Consider the following 7,491-nt stretch of genomic DNA (forward strand, 5'->3'; position numbering starts at 1 on the left):
TCAAACCTCATTCTATGTTTTCTTGTGATTATATAATAATTTTCACACATTTCAAAAAGATTCTTACAAAATTTGAGAGACATACAAGTTTTGTTCATAGAGATATATTTTTATTCATCTACTATTTCAATAGAGCTATCATTTACTATTTCTCATATCTTGTAGGAGATCAGCTTTGTAGCTTTTCTTGGCTATGAGAATTAAAGTATGACTCTTTAAGTGGTGAAACTTTTTACAAACAAAATTCAAAGATGATACTATGAGGTATCAAAAGTGCACAGGTTATATTTAAAGTTGGGATTGCTTGAAATTCATAGAGTCAGTGTTGCTAAGAGCAATGATACTTGAAATACAAACAGTGAACAATTTTGGGAGGTATATCAAAAGTGGTTAACATTTTAACAGTTTAACAACCACTTTCATTAAGCTTCATTGGTAGTGGATTAATCTTTGGCACAGCTGTCGGAGGACTAGATGTAGGTATAGAGATGTAACCGAACCAGAATAAAATCCATGTTTGTAATCTCTTTATACTTATTTCTCATATATTTGTTTTTATGTTTTAAAGTGACTGGAACATACAACTCCTTATAAGTACTTGGAGTTCAATTGCAAGCTCTTTAAAAGTAATAGTACGAATCTAATAATACAATTATTTCATAGACGCCTCTATTTGTAAGAATTTTATCATTGGTTTCTATATACTCAATTCAACCCCTTCTTAAGTATCTTGTGCTTATTGACTAACACAAACAAAATTTTCAAAAACCAAATCCAACCTCTTTTAAAACAATAGAATTGTAAACTCTAATAAATTCACAACATTATCAATAACTTGTCCACATTATACCCTCAACCTAATTCCATAAAAATGAGTCACGAATAATTGATTTTAAAAAGAAATATATAACAAGGAACCTTATATCTCAAACCTACTACATTACAAGCTTTTTCCTATTCTGTCATTACCTCAAACAATTTTTCTATAGTCCCAGTTTCTTTCTTTCCTATAATGATAATCGTCATTGCCTTTAATTTTCAATGTATGATCTATGAATGCGCACTTCCTTCACTACACGACCCCTGGATGCACTACCCCTCCTCCAACCATGACCCATTGATTCGAGATCTCCTTTAGAGCATGACCCATGAAAGGCCACCCTCATACATCTCCTTCCCTTGCCTCAGAGTGGTATTCTCTAAATGGGAAATTAAAGGTAGCAAAGATGTAGCATGAGAAAATGAGTTGAATCATAATAAAGCATTTTTTTTCATGAAGTGAACTATGAATGCTTATCAAGTCTTTGGACTTATCTACAATGAGATATGTTATAATATAGTTCAAGATATCATTTTTGCTAGTTGATTTAAAACAACTTTCAAGGTTTAGAATAAAACGTTTGTTATTAGCTTAGATAGAGTTGTTTTAAATAATAAACTTAAATATTCTCAACAAAGCTTCTAAAACACTTTAAATTTATGAGATAAATTCGAAGATCTTTGGAAGACTCCAGATGATGATATACAAGATTTTGAATCATCTAATAGAACTTAAGATAAAAACAGAGATGAACCTCTTAAATTAAGTAAGTAATATCCATGAAATTCAAAGAATTAAGAATTCAGATGATGTACACAGTGATATATAATAGTTTGGATAAAATACCCGCGTCCAGGCCTAAAAAAAACTTGAGAGTGCTATTATTAAAATAAATATACAAAGGATATTATTTTTTCAAGTAGTCTCAGGTCTATGAAGTAACTCAGATTGGATACCTCACCAACTTAAGAACTTTAGATATTCTCCTAACTTTCGCATGCAAGACTCAGCCTCACTCCTCACCAATTTAAGAACCCTATATATTATTGCCTCAAGCCCTATCAACCTAAGAAGTGACTTAAATTCGATATGCCACTAATCTAAAATACTTAAATATTCTCCTAACATTGTCGGAGAAGACCCAAATTAGATTGCAGCCTAACCTAAGAATATTAGATATTCTTGTCTCAAGTTTTCTCAGGGCAAGCGAGTCTAGTCTCAGAGTGGATGCCTCATCAATCTAAGAACTTTATATATTTTCTAAGCTTCTTAGGAAAGACTATGATTAGACCACAACCTAACCTAAAAACGTTAGATATTATTTCCTTAAGTTTTTTTAGGAGTAGATATCACTATTGGATCAAGTTCTAATGAAATCTTTTAAATACAAAGACTCAAAAGGTTATATAGGGAGTTTAAAAATGCTCAAACTTAATAACTTAAATTGAGAACTCATCTTGGTTTTGAGATAGTTCAAAGATGTTATTTAAGAAACCAAACATATCTTAGATATACAAAAGAACTATTGGGCATAAGAACACACATAATATGTAAGAGTACTGAAAAATTTTCATACTCAACAATTTTATATCAAGGATCCTATTCTGCTTCTAAGATATAGCCTAGTGATGCTTACTAATTGATATAAGGCTTCCCATAATACATGAATATAATTTAAATTCAGATGTACAATAAAATATGGATTATAAAATATGTTCTCTTGTTCTCCATAAGTGAGTAACTTATGAGGTGAAGATGTGGAGGAGAGATTCTGATAGCAAATATTTCAATATATTAGATCTTCTCAAATCTTTATCTTTTTTAGGAGGTTCTATGGTTTTGTTTAAATAGTTTTGGAGTTACAAAAGACTCATTGGAAACCCTTTCTAGTCACTATCCTCATATTCTTTAAGTGTTAATGAAGGAGAATATACTTTTTGTTTTTGTCGGTGACTTTTGCCATATATGGAAGCTTGATGTGAGAATTATTGTTAATCTAAAATTTTACAAAAATATGGAATCTCGTTGCAAGTATAGTCTAGACCAACAATTAACTCTCAATCAAAGTTTAATTCAAGAATTGTCACAATTAACACAAAATAACCAGGAGTTCTAAATCCTGGGTCGTTCTCCCTAGGAATTGCAAGAAAATTTTCAATTATTGGCTATGAGGGATTGGGGATTGTGATAGCAAGATGCAAGAAAATTAAAAGGCAAGAAATTAAACAAGCATACAAGGAATTAAATGGAAAGCAATTAAAGCAATGAAAATAGAAATTAAATGGCAAAAAGAACACTTGGCAAGGATTGGGAATTAAGGATTTCTATCCTAGTCATGGACCAAAAATATGGTAATTGCATAGAATTAATCCCAATTAGTCTATGCTAACATCGAGTATAAGTCAAAAGGACATAATTGATCTCAATCCATAAGTCCTAGTCAACTCACTAATTAACTTAGTGAAAGACTAGCGTCAATGGAAACCAAACCAACTAACAATCCTAACACAATAAGGAATGGACATCCATAACTCAAGTTCACCTAATTACCCAATTCCAAGTTAAGAATGTGAAAAACTATACAAAAGCTAAAAGAGATATTTTATCAAACACCTAGCATGCATAAAAGGAAAAATATCATAAATTGCAATAAAAATAAAATCTATACTACCAATTGCAATAAAATGATAATAACAACTCAAATAGCATCAAAGAAACATAAAACATTAAAATTGCATTAATAAAACCAAAATTGACAAGAGTATTCATAAACTAAAAATGAAAAAATTGAGAAAATGACAAAAGAAATTAAGAAGATCAAGACAAAAAAGCATAGAAACATAAATGAAACTACATTAAAACAAGAATTAAAATCTAAAATTAAAAAGAAACTAAGACAAAAATTCTAAATTCTAGAGAGAAGGGGGAGCTTCTCTCTCTAGAAAAACTAAGCTAAAACATGTAAAAACCTAAACCTAATTGCTCCCCCCTTCATCCCTCTTCAATTTGGCTTGAAATAGTTTCAGAAATGAGTTGGATTGGGCTCTGGAAGCCCAAAAATCACTGCCAGTGAGTTGCAATTAATGAGGTCACGTGCCAAGACTTGTGCGTACGCACAGAAGTGTGCTTACGCACACTTGCTGATTTTCTTCTTGTGCTTACGCACAAGTGTGTGTGTACGCACACCCAAACACCATTTCCACTACAAATATATGCATATCATTTTGAAACCCCGGATGTTAGCTTTCTAATGCCACTGGAATCGCCTCATTTGGACCTATGTAACTCAAGTTATGATCAATTTAATGCGAAGAGGTCATGATTGACAACTTTGCAAATCCTTCATTTCTTGAATTCTTTCACTTTGCATGCTTTCCTTCCACTTTTTCAAGTCATTATTGCCTTGAGAAACTTTAAATCACTCAAACAAACATATCAAGGCATCGAATGGGAGAAAAGTGAATTAAAATTGGCAATTTTAAGCATAAAAAACATATTTTCACACTAAGCACAATTAAGAAAGAATTCACAAAGCATGCTATTTCAATGAATAAAGACAAGAAAAGTCAATAAAATCTACCTAATTAAAGCAAATAAATACCATGAAATATGGATTCATCAAAGCTTCACAGAGTACTTATTGCTTCCCTAAATGATTTGGCTTGTTACTTCACATTTAAAGCTTTATATATATATATATATATATATATATATATATATATATATATATATATATATATATATATATATATATATATATATATATATATGGCGCTTTTAACAATTTTGTATTTGAAAATTGAACAATGTGCTTTTGAAGAGTGATGTGTTGCTTTTGAGGTAGCTTACCTATTTTTAAAGTAGTATTGTTTATTCAGCTTAGCTTTTAAGGTTATAGTCTTTATTATTTGAATTTTTCCAAATTCAAAAGACATCTAATTTGTTTATATTACTTGAGAAAAAAGTTACTTAATATATTTTTTACTCTTGGGGTCGGAATGAACTTAAACATTCTTTGAGTTCCAGTGCTTACTGCAGCCAAAGTCTCCTCAAATGGTCCTCCACTAACTCTTGCAGTTGGTTGTTGTGGTGTTGGAACATGTTATTATTTGCCAACAGCCTTCCTCCTAATTGGTTGCATTGGTCTCAAGGTACTGTTGGCTGGCCTTGCTGAAACTTGGGCTGGAGGTTTGAATAGTACTTGACCTTACCTTGCAGAGACTGTAGAAACAGGTACAAATGGGACTTTTGGAGTAGATTGTTGGGTCACATTTGGAGTTGTGCTAGCCTGTAAATGAATATGCAATTGCTTGAGATGTACAGTTGGTAAGGTCAAGATAAGTTCTACAAAATTTCTCAAATAAATATGAATTTTCATAATTTGCCTCAATAGAATGCTGGCCAGCGGGGTTCTGATCAGAATGGTTCTGCTTAGTTTATACAGCTACATTTTGCTCTTCACCCTAAAACACCATGTTATGTTAATGCCATAAATGAAATGTGACACTAAAGTCCTCAAATAAAGTAAAAAAATACAACTTGGTCCTTTAAAAATGTGAAAATAGACAACTAAATCCTTTAATTTGTTATCGGGAGGACAGAAACATCCTTCAAGTTGTGAAGTACCTCTGCCTGGGGGGCTGATTGTGGCAGTGGTAGAACCAAAAGTCAAAGGCTTTTATTGTATTCTTCTTTGGTTTCTTCGTCTTTAGTTTTCAATTTGGATTCGATGGCAAACCCTTGCATATCTTATAGTTGTGTCCCCTCTGACCACACTTGCTACATGTCACATAGAAACTCCTCTTCAAATTTTTACCTTCAATTACAGCTTCTACTGGGTCTTTCTGCCTATTATGGACCTTTGGACAACTAATTAGCCTCTTAATGGTTGGTGGGTGCATGCCTAGTTTGATCAGTCCTTATCCATAACTCTTCACTGGTTACTGGCTGGATGAAGTGTTCATAAGTCTTCTTCAGAGATTTCATACATAACCATGGATGCACATAATCTTCAAGGTTATCATATCTTTTTTTAATTGCAGCTACGACATGAGTGCACGGCATTCCTTTTTCATGAAAACCCCAACAACAAAGTAAAAATAATTCAAGTAAGGATAACACCAAATACAATGTCAAGTAATGATAATACCAACAAAAAAGCAAAGACAAATTCAACTAAGGATAATACCAAAATACAATTTCCATTAATGATAACACCAATAACAAAGAAAATATAAATCCACACTGACCGGTTAGTTGCCACCTGTTACAAGTGCATGTATGCTTGATCAGATCCACATCAAATTTAGAGTCTTTGTAGGTGACCTCAAAATGCTTGCACTTGTTATCACTAATTCACTCTACAGTCCATTTGTTGCTTGGTATGACAAGCCGCTTCAACCTCTTTTCTTGAATTGGTGAAAGCTATCCATAATGACACTCTATTAGTCTCTTGTGTTGAACCATACGCCTCATGAGATAATATTGCAATTCCTCGCACATTATGAGTATAGGCTTGCACCTGTACTTAACAATTTTCGCATTGAAAGACTTGCACATGTTGTTAGTTAGGTTGTCAACTTTCATACCACAGCTGAAGTAGGCTCTCACCCATATTGCAGGATTAAATTTCATCAGGTATGAGTAGGCATCCTTATTAACTTCTTTCAGCTTATCCATGGTTGCCTTAAACTCAGGGATAGTACACCTTGCATAATTCCACACAATTTTTCTAATGTATAAGTTCTTGAATCAGTTGATAAAATTCTTCCACATGTGCATGACACAATTTCAAACTGGTGCATTCGGCATTATGTCTTTCAATGCGGGCAATAGACCCTAACAAATCATTCATTTGATTAATTGAATCAGAAAGTGGCATGATCAAATTTCATGAATTAAATGAAATTAACTACAAAAATTGAGGTACAAACCTTTCGTTGGTCAGACATAAATTTTCAATCATGATGTTGCACATCTCCAATATCCTCTTGTAGAATGGTAAGAACCACTTTCATGACTCCTTCGATTCAGATCTTGCAACCGCAAAGACAATCACATAAAACTAGTTGTTAGCATCTTGTGCCACAGCAGACAGTAATTGGCCCCCATGATAAGGTTAGAGAAATGCTCCATCCAAATGAATTAAGGGTCTTCATCCACTCTTAAATCCAAGCTTGGAGGCATCGAAACATATATACATTTTGTCAAAGGTAGGGGTGACTGTGGCATGGGAATAACATCTAGCAAGGTAGTAGACCTTGGATTGCTTCTATGTATCTCCATCAAGTAGTCTCTCAACTTCACATATTGTTCTACCTCATTGTCCATAATTCTATCTTTTTCTTCCCTTACAGCTCTATAAACCATCTTAGGGTGTACAATAAGATCAAAATCTTCTCTTTAAAAATCAATAGCTTCATGTGTGGCCATGTGGGGATGGTTGGTCATCCTTTTCTCCACCTTCTTGTTGATCCAGTGTTGGTTAGCTGCATTACTTCATAGGTCTTTTGAATATGTATGCTCATTCCTATATGTTTTCACCTGAAAGCACTACAGCTGTTTATTGTATGAGAGATGGGCACTCCAAGGACAATCTTCACCCTTGTAGCCAACTCTAATTCTTTCTTTGTCATTTTTTATCCAGACCAACTCCCTCTCCTCAGCAATAA

Source organism: Arachis hypogaea, chromosome 11 (genome assembly GCF_003086295.3).
Source record: "Arachis hypogaea cultivar Tifrunner chromosome 11, arahy.Tifrunner.gnm2.J5K5, whole genome shotgun sequence".
Lineage (NCBI taxonomy): Eukaryota > Viridiplantae > Streptophyta > Magnoliopsida > Fabales > Fabaceae > Arachis > Arachis hypogaea.